At 40.7% G+C, this 21,096-nt stretch overlaps 2 pseudogenes; both read left to right on the top strand.

Moving 5' to 3' along the window:
- Positions 1–1,362: 1,362 nt before the first annotated feature.
- LOC145069359 (malonyl-coenzyme A:anthocyanin 3-O-glucoside-6''-O-malonyltransferase pseudogene) lies at positions 1,363–2,953 on the top strand (annotated as a pseudogene).
- A 13,510-nt stretch (positions 2,954–16,463) lies between these two features.
- On the top strand, positions 16,464–19,820 carry LOC145067883 (DNA glycosylase/AP lyase ROS1-like; annotated as a pseudogene).
- Positions 19,821–21,096: the final 1,276 nt, after the last annotated feature.

Below are 21,096 nucleotides of genomic sequence, written 5' to 3'. Positions count from 1 at the left end.
AACTCCAGACCAGAAATCAAACGGAGCTGGCACCGGAGCAATTAATAGAGAGATACAATACAGGGACTGATTCTGATTTGACGACTGGTGTTGAGTGAAGATATCAAAGAAGCGGGAATATAATAATAGGATCAAGTGGGTTGAAGAATCGAAATGTGAATTAAAGTTCTACTAAAAATGAGAATATTACCGACGTATATAAATTGAGTCCAATGGGGGACATTGCGAATCATAATCAACAACTTTTACATTTTTAAGGCATAAAGAAAGAAAGGGAAGAAAGATAAAAGAAAGTGAGATTATATGTAGAATAACCCAAATGATTGCTTATAATTGATATATACCTGAAGAAAAAAAATTCAACCGACGGCCATGAAGCACCATATCTGACCTAGTGCAAGTATTTTGAAGCACAACCCCATACAGATATACATCCCCTTTGCAGATATTGGATCACTGGAAAACCATTGGTACCCACTGCAAAAACAAAAAAAAATTGCATTCTCAGGTATGGGACCGATGACGGCAATACGATTGCCTACTGAATGGGGTCTCTAGTTTGTAATCAATTAAGATATTGATTCGCGGCTCTACTCAATTTCTAACAACAAAATTAGGGTTAAAATGAATGGGTATATAACTATAATCGTATAAATAAAGAAATTGATAAATAATTTTGGAAACGATTATCTTCAACAATCTCCGTGATCTGGGTGTTGATTTAGTGCACAGAAGTTGGAAACTCTTAATTGTTTCCAATGAAGAGCGAGAATGAAGCGGATGGGGTACTAAGAGGCACAAAAGGCATTATCGGAATTTCATTTGGAAAATTTGAGCAGGAAAAATAGATTGGGAGGGGCTTAACAACTGCCACGTGGCATAATTGTATTGTTTTATTATAATAGAGGATGTTGTATGTACGTACGTAAGTCATTTTAAAAATAATCTTATTTAAAAAAAATATAATACATATGAAAAGCAAAACTAATAACACATTGATTTCTTTTTAATTATCTTAAATACAGATTCAACAGTCAACACTAAAAATAGTAACAATAAAAGTTTAATCAACTAATTGCATCATAATTTTTGGGTGTTACTATAAATACCCTGGGTAACATAAATTATGAATAAATCCAATAAGGAGAGACTGACTACATATAGAAATTTCCAAATGTTTACCAATATTATGAAGATTTAAATTTAAATTAAAAAATTGACGTATCCACCTGTACGAAAATTTTATGGTATTCAAAACTCTAGAATCTACTTTATAAAGATGGCCACATCAATAAAAAGTTTACAACCACATATATCAAGTCACCAATTTGAATTTCTCATCGTCACCATATCATTATATAAATAACGCCACTAGTTTTGGGACATTAAAACAATCAGAGGCTGCTGATTCAAAATGGGTTCCTTTCCAATCTTGACTATTCTTGAAGAGTCGCAAGTATCGCCACCTCCGGCCACAGTAACCAACAGATCGCTGCCACTTACTTTCTTCGACTTCTTCTGGCTAACTCAACCTCCTATTAACGCTGTCTTCTTCTATGATATCCCAATCACTAAATCACACTTCACTGAAACCATCGTCCCCAACCTGAAAAAGTCCTTATCAATCACCCTTCAACATTTTTTTCCATTCGTTGGCAACTTGATCGTGTTTCCTTCCTCAGATAAAAAACCAGAAATCCGATATGTTGAAGGTGATTACGTCGATGTTACGTTTGCAGAATGTAACCTTGATTTCAACGATCTTACAGGAAACCATCCACGAGAGTGTGACAAGTTTTATCATCTTGTACCTCTTCTCAAACGCACTGTTAAAGTCTCCGACTTCATAACAATCCCAGTCTTCTCCGTTCAAGTGACACTTTTTCCAAACCGTGGATTTTCTATTGGCATGACGAATCATCATAGCTTGGGTGACGCTAGCACCCGGTTTTGTTTCTTGAAGGCGTGGACATCGATAGCTCAATCAGGAACAGATGAGTTGTTTTTAACTCATGGGAGTTTACCCGTTTATGATCGACTTGTTAAATTCCCGAAACTTGATGAAAGTTATCTGAAGAACGCAAAGGTTGAAACTTTTAACGAAGAGTATCAACCTCGATGTCTTTCAGGACCAACTGATAAAGTTCGAGCGACAGTTATCTTGACACGAAGTGTCCTCAATCGGTTGAAGAATTTGGTTTCAACCCAACTGCCTAGTTTAGTATATGTATCAACTTTTACAGTTGCATGTGGTTATATATGGAGTTGCATAGCAGAATCAAGAAACGATGAGTTTGAACTTTTTGGTTTCCCCATCGATTGTAGAGCACGTCTGGATCCACCGATCCCTGCAGCTTATTTTGGCAACTGTGTGACGTTTTGTGGAAACATGGATAAAACGAAGCTGTTAATGGGAAAGGAAGGATTTGTTAACGCTGCTAAATTGCTTGGAGAAAGTTTACATAAGACCTTGACTGATAAAGATGGAATCGTGAAAGATTTAGGATCGTTTGAAGATTTCTTGTCTGAACTGAAGCCAACAACAATGATCGGGGTTGCCGGATCACCGAAGCTTAAGTTTTACGATTTGGATTTTGGATGGGGGAAGCCTAAAAAGCATGAAACGATTTCGATAGATTATAATGGATCCATATCCATGGCTGCTTGCAAAGATCAAAGTGAAGATCTGGAGATTGGTGTGTGTCTTTCGGCTACAGAGATGGAGGTTTTTGTTCGTGTCTTTAATGATGGACTAGAAACGTACATTTAGATTAATCAAATTATCTTTGTTGCTCTATGTTTTTTCTTGTTGATCTGAATCTCTGATGGTTGATAATGGTTATTACCATGAATTCAGATTAATCAAATTATATCTTTTTTTGTTGTTGTCATAACTCATGTGTGATTTGTAATTCATCTTGAAGACTGGAAACAATGACATTGCTGTCGATAACTGATTTGCTCCACAAATATTATTATCATTATTATTATATATATACAGTGAAATGAAATAGAATATTATTGAAGAGTCAAAAACGACAACAGCAACGAATGAGTACTCCTGGTTTATCTGCGAATTTGTAAATAAATTTAATATTTCATTTTTTATCTTTTTCAAAAGTTTTATATATTTAAAATTGTAATATATTAATCTACTTACTAAAATAAATATCACAGATCTGTATAATCGTTACAGGCTTACATCACTAATTAAAGAAATTCTCTACCAAATGGCCAATGGCCTAGCAGTAAGTAAGCAGTGATCCTCTCTTAGGAGAGGTGATGGGTTCAAGTCTCGGCAGGGACATAGGCGGTTATTTAGGAGTAGCTTAGTTAGTTTGCTGTTTAAAAAATAAATAAAATTGTCTTAATAATTTTGAATATAATATAATCTTTTGCTCTTTGAAGCCTAAACCCTACAAACGTGAAGAAGATATTAAACCATAGCTCCATAACTCGTCAAGAGAGGACGGCAAAGTGTAGATACGACACATGGAACTACCCTAACCGGCTTGCTTAGATTGAGCGGAGAGAGTATCGAACCAGAGAGTCTAAGAATGCTCGAGAGGATGATGTGTAATGGCCATACCAGCATGGAAGACGATAGCGTATCCGCGCTGCCACTGATATGCTCTCAATTTTCTAGTTGTTCATCTTAAACACCTCTATGCTTGCTGACATGATTTGTTCGTATGGCAGTGGAGAGGCAGAAGACCAATATGTATCAATAGATGGAGCCGGCTTATGAAGTTGTTCATAAATCGATTGTCTTTTAATTATATAATAGGCGAATACTCGTTGTCAGGGGCGGAGTAAAGAATTTTTTTTAGGGAGTTCCTCTTAAATTATCAACGGTTTGCAAGGAGTAACTTAACATAGGGACGACCTGATGTATTAAAAATATAAGTTAGGGCTTAGTGCCCCATTTTTTAGGGGGGTCCACTTAACCCAAATGCTCTAATGTCGACTCTGTGACATCCCCAATTTCACGTCAGAAAAGACCGATTTGTTTATGTTTTGTTTTTAAAATCAGAGTAATTTTTTTTAAGAAAACAACTGCAGAATTTGTTCCCAAAACAAAATATGATAAGAATTTATCAAAGCATTTCTTTAAAAAAATATATTTTCATTATATAACAAAATCTTGAGATGTCATGTTCAATACAGACCAAACCATAAACAGAACAAAATAGACCATACAATAGTTATTCATAACCACTGGCCTATAATCCAGAATCTCTCGTTATGTCAACCAACTTATGTTCTCGTGCCATAACCTGTGTAACAGCCCGGATTCCCAGGTATTATTTATTCATATATTTTTTGTGTTTTGTGAGGGGACTCGGCGAGTTGGAGCTCAAACTCGCCGAGTAGGATTGCGGTTTTCGACGCGGGTTCGTGTCTGGACTCGGCGAGTCCACACTGTTTAATGAAGCCCTAATTTCCCGGTCCTGAGCCCTATTTAAAGGACCTTATGGCCCTTCAGTGCGGCTACCTTAGACCTTGAGAGCACCAGAGCATTTGAGAGTCCTTGTGAGTAAGAAAAGAGGCCATTATTCACCATCTTTGTGTGTGTTTGCAAGAAAGGAAGAGGAAGGCCAAGCTAGGAGAGTTGGGGAGCTTGGATCTACTTCTATTTCGGCAGAGGAAGCTATTTGAGGTAATATTCAGAGCTTATTCTCGTGTTTTTGTTAATATGGCCAAATCTAGGGTTTCTTCATGCCTTGTTTGCCTTGTATTTGGAGTGTGAGAGGTCCCTTGGGGAAATGGTACCTAGATCTGGACCTTAGTAGGTCCAGAGAGTCCCAAATGCCCTGCTTTATGCCTTTCCTTTTGAGTTGGGGACTTAGGTTACCATTTTAGAGGTCATTTCACCAAAAGGAGCCTTGTAAGCATTGCATGGTAGCCAAGATTGTGACTTTACGTGATGAATGTGCTTGGAAGGACTGGATCTATGAGTTAATGGAGCGGATCTGGCCTCGGGAGCGAGTTTGAGTTGATGCATGGCATGGACTCGCCGAGTCTGAAGAACAGACTCGGCGAGTAGCATGAAGATTGTCCTTAACCACTTAGCGAGTGGTCTTGCCGAGTTAAGGGGTTGACTCAGTGAGTCAGAGAGGGTTGTCGAGTGCACTGAGTCAAGCTGGAACTCGCCGAGTTGAGTCGTGGTGGCCCCGCGATTCATGCCAGGTGGAACTCGTCGAGTTAGGGGAGTACTCGACGTGTCAAGAGAGGATCCTAGGGAGTCAGTGAACATGTATAGACTCGTCGAGTCGCTCTAGTGCACTCGCCGAGTTCGGTCAAAGTTGACCATTGACCGTTGACCAGAGTTGACCAGTGTTGACTTGATAGGGGTAGTGAACCTTTGTTGAGAAAGTGTTAATTAGAGATATATTGTATTATAGGAGGATTATAGCTCAGAGGATCGAGCGCGAGTGATTCCGGGATTTGCGAGTATCGAGATACGCGAGGTAAGTCCTCTCACTATACTTTACCTTGAGTAGGTAATTAGAGTTATGTGACAGAGTATTCGTATGCTATGTATGTTATGTGTTGTACTGCATTATTTCTATGTGATTTATGCTGTGCATGTTTATAGAGCTGGAACCGGAAGGTTCACAAAGTTAGAACTAGAGGGTTCACAGAGTAGGGTCCACGGACCCACAGAGTTATAGCCTCGAGTGGCTAATATGTGTTATATGTGGTATTTGGGGAACTCACTAAGCTTTGTGCTTACAGTGTTGGTGTTATTTGTTTCAGGTAATAGTGATGACCGTGGGAAGGCGCCGACTTGATTAGTACACACACATGGGATTTTTATGATATGTGATCTTGGGATGCGTTGTATGACATTGATTGGAGTTTCAAACATTGATGTTTTTATGAAAATTAAATGAAAATGTTTTTATATTATGCGAAAAATTGTTTTGAAATTTACGTTGTTACAAGTTGGTATAAGAGCCTTGGTTTGACGGATTCGAGTACACCTTCGGGCGTATTTGAACTCAAACTGAGGATTTGAGAAGTACTTTCAAAAAGAGTAAAAGATTTTTGGAGAAACGCAGAGCAGAGTGTGTGTACGATCGGTCCGCGCCCGAACGGTGATTTCCCAAAATACCTTCATGTTATGTGATATTGATATTGATATGATGTATTCGCATGCTAGAGTAGGCTAGGTATTCCTATTAGGACTAGAGTGGCCTGATTTGTGATGCCTTAGCCTAGGGAGAGGTGAGCTGCTATGAGATGAATTGAGAGTGAGTAGGTAGCAGCGAGGGGCGTATGATAGATCTATTAGAGAGTGGCCTATGCATGATAGATTACTTGGAATTGGGATCCGAAGAGGACGGCTTGGGGTGTATTCTGATACGGTGCGGACAGTAGTATTGGGCCCGTACTACTGAAAGCACCGGGGCGGAGTACAGCCCAAGTACGAATCTTTGGAATACCAAGGATCAAGGAGGAATGAGTTGTTGAGTGTGAGTATGCTCGAATGGATTCTAATTTATTGTATGTTGTATTTAAGAGGTAGATCATGGTGAGGACACGTCTTATGCCTGAGAGTAGTGGGACCAGTGATGAGGAGATCCGCCGGATCATCGATGAGGAGGTGGCTACGGCTATCAGGGCAGAGATACCAGAGATGTTCGGGTCTATTAAGACCACGCTGATTGAAACCTTCGATGAGCGTTATGCTGCTCTTTCTGAGGCTGCTGTTGCAGCGGCCACCGCAGCTATTGCTGCCGTGAGGCCGCAAGGTGGTGATGCGTTGCTGTTCCGGGAGTTCAGCAACACAAAACCGCCAGAGTTTGATGGGACCCAGGACCCGGTGGCAACTATGAGGTGGATTTCTGACATAGAGGGGTGTTTCTTCACTTGCTCATCTCCTGAGAATTTGAAGGTTCGGTTCGCACTGAACCAGCTTCGCTTGGGAGCGAAGGACTGGTGGAAGTTTGTGACGGCGCACTTTACGCCTGCTGAGCTTGCGGCGGTGACCTGGGAGAGGTTCACTGCCATGTTCCGAGATGAGTACGTTCCCCAGGTGGAGAGGGAGCGTCTGGCCCAGGAGTTTCTGACCCTCAAGCAGGGTACTGAGTCTGTTACGGTGATTACCAGGATGTTCCATGAGAGGGCGATGTTCTGCCCTGAGCACGTGTCTACGGAGCAGGCACGTATGAGCCACTATCTGAGTATCTTGAGGCGGGACATTCGGGAGTTCGTGGCGAACTCCTTGTACCAGACATTTGCCGAGCTTCAGGAAAATGCCCGGAAGAGGGAGATTGAGCTAGATACCCAGGCCAGGGAGGAGGCAGAGTCTCAGGGGAGGGATCGGCGACCGGCACAGTCTCAGCCGGCAGCCAAGCAGGCCAAGCTCGTTGATCCCAAACCAGGGAGCAAGAAGGGCCACACTTGTGGGAAGTGCGGCAAGGGTCATGAGGGAGTCTCCAGAGCAGGATCTTGCTACAAGTGTGGCAAGGAGGGGCACATGGCCAAGGACTGCCCCAGGGGATTTGCAGTGTGTTTCCACTGCAACCAGACCGGACACCGGAAGGCGGAGTGTCCGCAGTTGCGAGGATCATCTCAGGGAGCATCTCAGGGATCTGCCCCTGCCGCCATCAGAGCTACCGAGAGTCGGCCAGTGAAAGTCGAGGCACCGAGAGCTCGAGGGAGGGCTTTTCAGTTGACCACGGAGGAGGTCCGCATTGCGCCCGATGTTGTGGCTGGTATGTATTCTTTCGTGTATTTATTTTGGTGTTGAGATATTATGCTTATATTATGTTATGCGTAGGTACTTTCCTTGTGAACTCTGTACCTGCTTTAGTGTTATTTGACTCAGGTGCGAGTCGGTCTTTTGTGTCTTTGGCCTTTAGTCAGCATATCAGTGTTAGTCGTGAGGCGTTGAGTCGGCCTCTAAGAGTTTTCATAGCTGACGAGAGGGTGATATATGCCACGGAGGTTCTCCGAGGATGCGTGTTAGAGGTTTTCGGTGTTGAGTTTCCGATTGATTTGATTCCTATATCGATGGGTGATGTCTGTGTCATTATGGGCATGGACTGGTTGAGCCGATTCAGTGCGGTTATCAACTGCGAGCGACAGCTGGTGAGCATACGAGACCCTAGTGGGGGAGTTCTTACGGTGTACGGCGAGGGTACACGTTCTGGATCAGCATTTTGTTCGGCCGCTAGGGTGAGGCAGTGTCTACAGCAGGGCTGTAAGGGTTTTGAGGCGTATGTGATGGATATGCGGGTAGATTCCGAGAGACCGAGGTCAGTTGAGGAGGTTCCAGTAGTGCGTGAGTTCCCGGATCTATTTCCTGAGGAGTTGCTGGGTGTGCCTCCTGCGAGGCAAGTGGAGTTCAATATCGATTTGGTTCCGGGGGTTGCGCCTATCGCTAAGGTGCCTTATCGCCTTGCACCTCCAGAGATGCAAGAGTTATCCTCGCAGCTTCAGGAGCTGCTAGGGAAGGGGTTTATTCGGCCGAGCAGGTCGCCGTGGGGAGCGCTTATTCTGTTTGTCAAGAAGACGGATGGTTCACACCGGATGTGCATTGATTAACGGGAGTTGAACAAGTTGACGGTTAAGAACCGTTACCCGTTGCCGAGGATCGACGATTTGTTCGATCAGCTACACGGAGCATCTTGGTTCTCCAAGATCGATCTGAGGTCCGGATATCATCAGGTGAGGGTGCGAGATGAGGACATTCAGAAGACAGCTTTCAGGACGCGTTATGGGCATTACGAGTTTGTGGTGATGCCTTTTGGGCTCACCAATGCCCCGACAGTGTTCATGGATCTCATGAACCGAGTGTGTAGGCCGATGCTAGATCGGTCAGTGATTGTGTTTATCGATGATATTTTAGTGTATTCGAGATCTAGAGAGCAGCATGAGGAGCATTTGAGGGAAATCCTCGGAGTTCTGAGGTCAGAGAGGCTTTACGCCAAATTCTCCAAGTGTGATTTCTGGTTGCGAGAGGTCCAGTTCCTGGGTCATCTCGTTAACCAGAAAGGGATATTGGTCAACCCGGCCAAGGTTGAGGCGGTGATGAGTTGGGAGGTGCCGAGGTCACCCTCCGAGATCAGGAGTTTCCTAGGGTTGGCAGGTTATTATCGGAGATTTATCAGGGACTTCTCCAAGATCGCGGTGCCACTCACCAGGTTGACCCGGAAGGGTGTTGCTTTTTCATGGGGCCCCGAGCAGCAGGCCTCCTTTAAGACACTTCGCCAAAGGTTATGCGAAGCCCCGGTGTTAGCCCTCCCGGAAGGGATGGAGGACTTTATGGTATACTGTGATGCATCGATTTTGGGGTTGGGAGCGGTGCTGATGCAGGGAGGGCATGTGATAGCATATGCATCGAGGCAGCTGAAGCCCCATGAGACGAGATATTCCACCCATGATCTAGAGTTGGGGGCAGTGGTGTTCGCCCTCAAGATTTGGCGTCACTACTTGTATGGGGTTCGGTGTACGATATACACGGACCATAAGAGTTTGAAGTATTTGATGGATCAACCCAACCTAAATATACGTCAGAGAAGGTGGTTGGATGTGGTCAAGGATTATGATTGTGAGATCCTGTACCAGCCAGGCAAGGCTAATGTGGTAGCCGATGCACTGAGCCGCAGGGCGGAGAGCACCCCGCTGTGGGAGGTATGTTTGAGATTAACCGTGATAGCTCCAGTGTTGGATGCCATTCGTGGGGCACAGGTCGAGGCTGTGCAACCTGAGATGCAGAAGAGGGAACGGGTTGTTGGTTTGGTTTCAGAGTTCGTTACCGATGGTCGGGGGCTTATGACATTTCAGGGGCGTATCTAAGTGCCGTTTGTGGGAGGAACGCCTACCATTTTGATGGAGGAGGCTCATCGGTCGAAATTTTTGATCCATCCGGGGGGCACTAAGATGTATTTGGATCTGAGAAAGGAGTATTGGTGGCCCTGTATGAAGAGGAATGTCGCGTGGTTTCTTGAGAGGTGTTTGACCTGGCGTAGGGTTAAGGCCGAGCACCAGAGGCCGCATGGTAAGTTGCAGCCATTGGAGGTTCCCGAATGGAAGTGGGAACAGATCACTATGGATTTCATCACCAAATTGCCAAGGACTACCAGAGGAGTTGATGCAATTTGGGTGATTGTGGACAGGTTGACGAAGAGCGCTCACTTCATTGCTATCAGCGAGAGTTCTTCAGCAGAGAAATTGTCGGAGGTGTATGTGAGGGAAGTGGTATCTCGGCATGTGGTGCCGATCTCGATTGTTTTAGACCGTGATGTGCGCTTCACTTCCAGATTCTGGAAGAAGTTTCATGACGAGTTGGGTACTAGACTGCATTTTAGTACCGCATATCATCCCCAGACAGACGGTTAGAGTGAGCGGACGATTCAGACGCTCGAGGACATGCTCCGGGCATGTGTGTTGGATTTCGAGGGTAGTTGGGATGCATATTTTCCCTTGGCAGAGTTTTCCTACAACAACAGGCATCATTCGAGCATTGGTATGCCGCCCTTTGAGCTGTTGTATGGGAGGAGGTGTCGGACCCCCATTTCTTAGGGAGAGGTTGGACAGCGGGTGATGGGCAGTACAGAGATCGTGCTTCAGACGACAGAGCAGATCCAGCAGGTCAGACAGAGGTTGTTGACCGCTCAGAGCCGACAGAAGAGTTATGCAGACAGACGCCGGTCCGAGCTTGAGTTTCAGGTCGGCGACCTTGTTCTCCTGAAGGTCTCTCATTGGAAAGGAGTGATTCGATTCAGGAAGAGGGGCAAGTTGGGGCCCCGATATATTGGTCCTTTCCGAGTGATTGCGAGCGTAGGCCGGGTAGCCTATCGTTTGGATTTTCCAGCAGAGTTGGGGCAGATTCACAACACTTTTCATGTGTCACAGCTGAGGAAGTGCATAGCCGATGACTCGGCAGTGGTTCCATTAGAGGATATTCAGGTGGATGTGAGCCTGAATTATGCTGAGAGACCAGTGGCCATTAGAGATCGGAAAATCAAGGTTCTGAGGAACAAGGAGGTACCCTTGGTTTTGGTTTAGTGGCAACACCGGAAGGGGTCCGAGATGACCTGGGAGCCGGAGCGTGAGATGCGTGAGCAGCATCCGGAGTTATTTGCAGAGCGAGACTTCGAGGGTGAAGTATAGTTCTAGTAGGGGAGAATTGTAACAGACCGGATTCCCAGGTATTATTTATTCATATATTTTTGGTGTTTTGTGAGGGGACTCGGCGAGTTGGAGCTCAAACTCGCCGAGTAGGATCGCGGTTTTGGATGCGGGTTCGCATCTGGACACGGCGAGTCCAAGGAATGGACTCGACGAGTTCACGCTGTTTAATGAAACCCTAATTCCCGGTCCTGAGCCCTATTGAAAGGACCTTATGGCCCTTCATTGCGGCTACCTTAGACCTTGAGAGCACCAGAGCATTTGAGAGTCCTTGTGAGTGAGAAAAGAGGCCATTATTCACCATCTTTGTGTGTGTTTGCAAGAAAGGAAGAGGAAGGCCAAGCTAGGAGAGTTGGGGAGCTTGGATCTACATCTATTTCGGCAGAGGAAGCTATTTGAGGTAATATTCAGAGCTTATTCTCGTGTTTTTGTTGATATGGCCAAATCTAGGGTTTCTTCATACCCTGTTTGCCTTGTATTTGGAGTGTGAGAGGTCCCTTGGGGAAATGGTACCTATATTTGGACCTTAGTAGGTCCGAGAGTCCCAAATGCCCTGCTTTATGCCTTTCCTTTTGAGTTGGGGACTTAGGTTACCATTTTAGAGGTCATTTCACCAAAAGGAGCCTTGTAAGCGTTGCATGGTAGCCAAGATTGTGACTTTACGTGATGAATGTGCTTGCAAGGACTGGATCTATGAGTTGATTGAGCGGATCTGGCCTCAGGAGCGAGTTTGAGTTGATGCATGGCATGGACTCGCCGAGTCTGAAGAACAGACTCGGCGAGTAGCATTAAGATTGTCCTTAACCACCCAGCGAGTGGTCTTGCCGAGTTAAGGGGTTGACTCAGTGAGTCAGAGAAGGTTGTCGAGTGGACTGAGTCAAGCTGGAACTCGCCGAGTTGTTCTTGAGACTCGGCGAGTTGAGTCGTGGTGGCCCCGCGATTCATGCTAGGTGGAACTCGTCGAGTTAGGGGAGTACTCGACGTGTCAAGAGAGGATCTTAGGGAGTCAGTGAACACATATAGACTCGTCGAGTCGCTCTAGTGCACTCGCCGATTCCGGTCAAAGTTGACCGTTGACCGTTGACCAGAGTTTGACCAGTGTTGACTTGATAGGGGTAGTCAACCTTAGTTGAGAAAGTGTTAATTAGAGATATATTGTATGATAGGAGGATTATAGCTCGGAGGATCAAGCGCGAGTGATTCCGGGATTTGCAAGTATCGAGATACGCGAGGTGAGTCCTCTCACTATACTTTACCTTGAGTAGGTAATCAGAGTTATGTGACAGAGTATTTTTATGCTATGTATGTTATGTGTTGTACTGCATTATTTCTATGTGATTTGTGTTGTGCATGTTTATAGAGCTGGAACCGAAAGATTCACAGAGTTAGAACCAGAGGGTTCACAGAGTAGGGTCCATGGACCCACAGAGTTACAGCCTCGAGTGGCTAATATGTGTTATATGTGGTATTTGGGCAACTCACTAAGCTTTATGCTTACAGTGTTGGTGTTATTTGTTTCAGGTAATAGTGATGACCGTGGGAAGGCCCCGGCTTGATCAGTACACACACATGGGATTTTTATGATATGTGATCTTGGGATGCGTTGTATGACATTGATTGGAGTTTCAAACATTGATGTTTTTATGAAAATTAAATGAAAATGTTTTTATATTATGCGAAAAATTGTTTTGAAATTTACGTTGTTACAACCTGTAATATAAAGAAAACTGAAAGGGTCAGACTTAGGAGCCTGGTGAGCATATAGGGTTTTCAATCCACAATAATATAATTATTATATTCACTTATTAAACAATTAATCCAATTACTCACCCCCATTATCTTCATTTATTTCTTAAAGATTTACCCTAAGAATCGATTACCCTTCTCCCATTCATTCCTAAGGATTGCCCTAAGGAATTGGCACAAAGTTTAGTGCTGCCAAGGTTCTTAGATTACCTCTGATGAACGCGTAGTTCACAATAATTAATGAACGCCTAGTTCAAAAACACCTAATGAACACTTAGTTCAAATATCCCTGGTGAACCCAGTCACATAAGGAACACATAGTACGAAAGCTCTTAGTTCAAACAATGTGATAATAATGTATATCTCGATCTTGCAAAACTAATAATACTATTAACACCTATAAATCGTATTTCTAAAACAATCTATTCCATCCCGTCGATCCTCACACACTGACCCTATATAATGATCTTACGAGATCTAGCCTGAGGAATCGATATGAATAACAACTGACGAAGCTGCTTCGGAAATTCCCTGGCAGCAAATGAGAATCAATAAAGACATCAAATGAGGGGAATGGAATAAGTTTCACCAAGAACCTTCGTTCGTAAAAGAATGAACCACAAGAAAATTAAGTCAGGGGTAGTTATCTAGATAACAATGCCTAGGCGTGGTCCGACTATCATGAGGTATTATACCCCCAGACTCTACCTATCCCAACATCGAACTTTGCCTAGCAGTGGCCTGAATACATGAGGTATTTCACCCCCAGATGCACCATATCCACCAATATAACACCATACGTACTTAGGAGTGGTGTAATACCGACACACTTTATTAGGCAGTCTACGAAGTTCCCTTAATTACTTCGTGAAAGAAAACGTTGACATATGAAGCTCGGTCGATCACTTCATAAAAGAAACGATGATTCCAAAGATCTCTCAAAATAAAAGTATAGGGAAATACTACAAGAGTAATCTCGTACGCTCCCGTAACCGACACACAAAATTGTCAAAAAGACTTTGTACATGATAGTACTTCTGGCACATTATAGTACTTTGGTATGCGAAAGACTCATACCCGAGAACATAATAGTACCCTGGCACAAGCAGCACCCAAGACACAGAGCTTTGAAAAGGACTTCATACATAAAATGTACTTTTGTACGTAAGATGTACTCCACTAATCATCGATCTCACCACACACGTACTCTTAATAAGAGACTATCCAATGTCCAAACTTAATTGAACTAAACATCCCTTCTTAAGTCTTAACCCATCACTAGGCAAACCTACAATGCTTATAATCAAATTTTGATAATATCTCCGTTTAGGCAACGCCAACTAGTGTATACTTAACACAAGGTTTTAAGTAATAATATCATATATAAACATCTTAACATATACTGAACCATAACTGATTCGCACGTTATATCATCAAATATATCTAACACGTATTTTGGACATTAACAAATACTTCACATATATATATATATATATATATATATATATATATATATATATATATATATATATATATATTTCATAGTTTAATCAATACTCGTATTAAAATCACATTCCTTAAAGGGACTATACACATGATACCTTATCGAATGAACACATATTTCAAAATACATAATCCATACTCCCGGATCTTAAATTTGCCTCATTACCTAATCCATATTCCCGAACCTAAAACTAACCTATTGATCTGATCCATACTCTCGGATCTAAAACTAACATCTTGATCTGATCCATACTCACGGATCTAAAACTAACCTCCTGATCTGATCCATACATCCAGATCTAAAACAAGTTTATCTCTTTATCCTTTTATCTCATGGTCCAAACCATCTTTTATCACCTACCAATAACCTCATCTACCCATGTTCTACCCAACATATTTTTAGATACAAAATACATATATAGTTTAACTCATTAAAACTTATATAACTGATCCACTCCACAATCATCTCAAATAAACAACAATATATTATACACATAGCACGTATTTCATCGCAAATACTTAATATGTATGTGTTAGAAGAAAGTGACTACACACTCATACATATAAACAACAATATACTTAATACATTCAAACAATACTTGTATTATTATCATGTTTATGAAAGGGACTATACACTCACTTGATTAGACGATGCTCGGACAGTACTACGACTTGTAGAAGTAGTATTCTTCGGTAGATCTGAAAGATCTTCACAAAAATTGGCTTCTCGCGGGCAAAGCTTCGGCTCGGGAATTTCACTTCTCGGGATCTTCGGGCTTCGGGACTCGCTTCGGGTCTCGGGATGATACTGGGGCTTCGGGGCATTAAAATAGAGCTTAGAGAGAGTATCGGGAGTGGGAGAGAAAAGATGGAGCAACCAAAATCGGCTGCCCCTTGAATTCTATTTATAGAGCAAAAATGCTAAACTCACCTCATGAGTTTTTAATTCTCACCTCGTGAGTTTCTAATATCCACCTCGTGAGCTTGATTCGTCATTGCGTTCGTCATGGCCACTTGCCCTGGAAGACGTCCATCACCTGCTCACCTCGTGAGCCACTTAATGCTCACCTCATGAGCTCTGACACAACCTTGGGGTTCACGCCCCGAACTTCAGAAATTCATAACTTTCACATACGAGCTCCGTTTTTAACGTTCTTTATATTCACGCGTAGGTGATATTATGCTCTACAACTCTCATTTAGACTTAGTTGGCTAATTTTGATTTATTTTTAATATATTATAAATATATTATTTTTAGTTGGCCGGGACAGGAAAACTCCGTTATAAATTCATAACTTCTTCATCCGACATCCGTTTTCGCTTATCTTTTTATCGTTTCGCTACTATCAATGAGATCTTCAATCCTCATTTAGAAAGTTTTGGCTAAAAACCACTCGATCTCAAATCGAGTATTCAGGCTGCATACCGCTAAGTCAAAACTTAGAAAAATCATAACTTACTCATACAAAGTCAGATTTGGACGCTCTGTTTATGCACGCTCATGGTTTAACAAACTCTACGACTTTCATTTAGATCATTAAGGCTAAATATCTCTCTAACATAAATTCACTATTTACATCGTGCTATGTCGTGCCGGTTCTGTCGTGAAACTTCGACATGTCATAACTTCTTCGTTATAACTCGAATTTCGGCGTTCTTTATATGTATAGAATCCTTGTAACATATACTGCAACTTAGTTAAGATTAATCCTTCTAAATAACCTTCTATCAAAAAGTCATTTTTGACGCTTATCCTCTCTAAAATTACTAGCTCTAATCTACGGGCATTACAGTTTCCATATTTTTCTTCTCGGATTCTACACTTGTTGATACGCATACGACACCTTAAATCAAAAGTAAAGATAATACTTCTTCCTTCCATCTCCATTCTTGCGGACTCACACTATGAATCTCTGATTAATTGATTCCCCGTTCTCGATTTTAGTAGGCTTATCCAATCTCGATTCTTGAACTGTTAAACACTGAAAGAAAGGTTGAACCATTGAAATAACGTCTGTACTTCTTCCTCCTCCATTCTTGGCTACTATGAAGACCGATGAATTTCTCTAATGATTAAGGTATGTGGTGTGTTTTTTGACTTGATTTTTTACATTATCGAATTATTTATTAGGGTTAATATTAGGTTTTTTCATTATCTGTTTTCACTTGATACCTTCTATTCTCGATTTCTTTGTTGTTGTTTGATTTTTGATTTTTTTAGTTAGTGTTTCCACTAATTTTTTGTATTGCTGGTAAATTGAATCTTAATTTGTTTACTTCTTGTTAAGGTATTACAAGATTTATATGATTTGATAAACTAAACCGGTAAACCTTAATTTGTTTACATCATGTGAATTTGTGTTTACGGAATTCGTGAAGGTATTCTATTTGATTCATGAATTGACTATAATTATTGTTTTATATAAAATGTTTCTTTTCTTAGGAATAGAAATACTTGGGTATGCAAGTTAAATAGGGAAAATGCTTCTTGTGTTATGCACAGTCTAATGAATGTTGGTTATTGTTTATTGATGGATTTCTATGTATGTGGCTAATGGCTTGTTCATTGATTTTTGTGTTTAATTGTGCATTCACTACTAGAAAAACAGCCTTCTATGACGCTCATTGCGCGTCGTAAAAGGCTCAGACGATGCGCAAATGCGCGTCAAGGAAGGCCCTATCATAACGAGAGACGACGCGCTTTTGCGTGTCGTCTATAGACGACGCGCATTTACGACGCACAATTACGACGCACGTTTACGACACGCAATGCGTATCAAGGAAGGCCCTGTCATAAAGGAAGATGACACACATTCGCGTGTCATAACCTTATGACGTGCGTGTTAATGACACGCAATGCGTATCAACAAAGCCACTGTCAAGAAAGGCCATGTCATAAATGAAGATGACACACATTTTTGCGTATCATAATTTTAAATGTTTAAAAAAATATATTTATAGATTTACTAATTTTCAAATTAAATTTGTATTTAATGTCTCATAATAGAAAATAAATATCATATACAAAAAATACAATCCATTGCATAAAATTTAATGTCATACAAATAAAATACCATAAATAACAAAGATAATTCATTTCACTAATATGTCTATTCCAGTTGTGACTAAATGTTATAAAAAAAATGAACTCCAGAGAAGCAAAATTTATATACAATTGCATTATCTAACTTACTATCTGCCAACAACTCTCCGTGTGTTTGCTTTTTGCTTGAGTCTCGTTTCCTCCAAAACTTCTAGATACAGTGGCTTGCTTCTTCCTCGTTACTGTACGGTACCTATGGCCATGACTTTGCAAGCTTGAATAAAGAACTTTGTATGCCAACAATTGTCATGCATTAATATTTAATAACTAATACTATGCATATGAATTACATTACCAGATGATTACATTTGGATAGGGCATTTATGTCTTTTCCTCCATAGTCAAAGTCTTAATTATAATTTTTAACTACAGTGCAAGGCTAGGGTTACGAGCACCACAAGAGAGTGTAGCAAGTATAACAGAAAAAAAACTGGTCAAAAACTAATTGGAATGTCACATCAAGCTAATGAATAACTACAAAAACTATCTGAGGTCCAAAATTGCAACCCTGATATTAATCAACCTAATGAACAACTACAAAAACTATCTGAAGTCCAAAATTGTAACCCTGTTGTTGAAGAATCATCAACACCAGGGACAATAATTGAAGTAGCATCAACATCAGGGCCTATAGTGGAGGTTCCATTATCACCAGAGCCTATAATTGAGGTTCCCACAACACCAGAGCCAGAACAGATACAACAAGAGCTTGATATGGAGGATTTTGTGAAGAAGATGGTGAAGAAATTCCTATGATTAAACTAAACATGGAAGAGTTTACTCAGAATTTGCCGACTTACATGGAAAGACACATGGAACTTAGAGAAGGTGACCTGTCAAAAGCACTAATTGCCTTAACATCAGATGCTGTAGCAATCCCTGTACCTAAACTTAAAAATGTCATCACACTAAGAACAGAACACCAAGTGTAAGTAATTGTGAAAATATGATGTGATTTGTGATTTCTAATTTCTAAATTCTTTTTTTTATTTCGATTTTGCAGATATGAGCTTCCGGATTCACATCCTCTTTTGGAAGGGGTAAGTGTAGTGTAGTATACCTTATGAAGAACCTGATATGCTCTTTGATTTGATTTCTATTTCTTAACAAATGTTTGATAAATTAAAGATGGACACAGGAGAGCCTGATGATCCTTGCTCATACCTTCTTGTAATTTGGACACCTGGTGAGTGGTTGAAATGAAAATGAGAGAATTAAATAAATGGTTTTGTGAAAATGAAATGCTAATTGAATTATTTGTTCGTTTATATTATACCAATAGGTGAAACTGCAGATTCGATTCAACCGCCAGCTGGACAATGTTCTTCCCAAGAATCTGTCACGTTATGTAATGAAGAAACATGTTTTTTTTGCAACAGCACACAAGAAGCAAATAATCAAACTGTTAGAGGGACACTCTTGGTGAGTTTGTAGATATAAAAAAAAGTAATCGAAGAAAGATGCTATAATTTGCATTTAACCTAAAACCAAACAACTAAAATTACAATTATAAGATAGATAAAGAGAGCAGCCTCAAGTCCATAACCACAGAACACTTATAAAGAACAATGATAAAAGGCCTTAAGGAAATGTATGTGCTTTCTTCATCTGTGTTTGAAATAATTGCACAATACACAAAATGGTAATTGTTCAAATCAAAATGTAAATTCAAATACGTTGTCCTGTTCATATCTCTCAATTTTGAAAATACAAATCATGTGCAGATACCATGTAGAGCTGCAATGAGAGGGAGCTTTCCACTCAACGGGACATATTTTCAAGTCAATGAGGTATGACTTTGCTTAACATGAACTCTTTTTGATAATCAAGTATTTTTCTTTTTTCTTTTAGTTCTTTCTTTACTAATGTTATTGTGATGTTTGAAACAAACAAATAGCTTTGGTGAAAAGACAATGTCTGCTGTTGATGGCCAGAGTGGCTTGATTCATAGCTTTGGATTTCATAGAGACAACAGTTAATTTGTACTAACCCAAAGATAAATTGTGATATTGTATTGTTTTAGCTTTGTTATAGAGATGTTAAGAGTTTTTACTATGAATCCTTAGCTGTTTGTTCTAGAGCTATACTGATATGAGATTGGTTAACTTGCGAAACACAAATTTCAAAATAGAAGACTACAGAAGCAGATGGTGACTATTAGTGCATAAAAAAAACTGAAAGAGTTGCATAAAATTGACATACAGGGACAACATTACAAAACTTTCAATTTAAAAAAAATAATAAAAACCATTCGTCCATGTCAGCATTTCACAGGTTTTTGGTCAAAATTAGCCAACACAAGTCAAATTTGAAAAGTAAATAGTCTTATTGATGATTTTCCAAGTGCAGTAAGCAAAGTACAAAAATGATTAAAAGCAGATTGCTATTTATGAGAGTTTATCAAGTTGTACCTTAAAATTATTGGCTATCGAAAAGCTTCAAACAAAGTATAAACAACCATTTTCAAAGACCAAAACCATTTTAATGGCAGAGATCCTTCTTTTTCAGGCATCTGATCTTTAATTGACTCAAAATATTTTTTCTTGCTGCTTTTATGGCTCCTCTTTCTCACTAAAGAACCAGGTTTAGGCGCCTCATTTGATGATCTTTCTTTATCTGGTCCACTTCCACTATATATTTCAGAGGCATTAAAGCTAGGAAACTCGGTAAAATTTAAATTACTAATTAGGATTTCTGTCACAAAACCACATGAAAGTAGTTGTATAGTTGGTGGAAATGAGAAAAGTAAAAATATGTTTCCCATTTGGAGGTTAGTTAGTGCATATCCTCCAAACAGAGCAGGGGACAAAATTGACATAGAGCAGAAGGCTAATTTCTCACGAGTGTATAACATTTTTGCTTCCCGATACAAACCTGCATTGATCATCAAATATGAGTTTATGAACAAATGTTACAATCATACAAACTAATTTCTCACGAGTGTATAACATGGGTTTCTACAAATAAGATTGAAGCAAGTTAGTCCTAACAGGTCCAAACAATCATTATAAAATCACAAAATATGTAAATAAGGATACAAAGATATACAAATAGTGAGAATTGTGGTACCTGTTCAACAATCAATAAAACATCTATATGACAACTTCTTTGAGTAAATCCAGCACCACAATCCCCTTCGAGATTACCAAAGCTAGCAAAACCAACAAATGAAATTTTGGAAGTTAAGGGCTTTGTGAACTGGAATCAGAATTCGGTTTCCAGAGTTCAACCGGAATCATATCATCTTCCGAGACATGGCCTCACACTTTCTGCCAGGTTCGTGTGAGCACAGAAATTTCGGAAGGGTCGCCACCCAACTCTTCATGAAGAACAAGCAAGTTCTCACCAGGATGCACCCATGTCCGTGGTATATGAAATCTATAGACATATTATTTGTTAAGAAATATTACAAACAAAATGAAAATCTCCTATGTATATATATATAAATTACTTACAATATTTGAGCCGGTTGGCCACATTTCTTCTGACATTTTTGTGCATTATAAGTTCCTTTATGGTCACAATTATCTGTACAACCTGTTGATGGTGAAAGGTAAGTTGACCAATATCGTCCTATACTCTCCCCATGCTCCTAAGGT

The sequence above is a fragment of the Lactuca serriola genome, chromosome 8 (genome assembly GCF_051521515.1).
Source record: "Lactuca serriola cultivar US96UC23 chromosome 8, Lser_US96UC23_V15, whole genome shotgun sequence".
Lineage (NCBI taxonomy): Eukaryota > Viridiplantae > Streptophyta > Magnoliopsida > Asterales > Asteraceae > Lactuca > Lactuca serriola.
The sequence above is the reverse complement of the archived record's forward strand: the minus strand, read 5'-3'. Positions and strand labels throughout refer to the sequence as shown.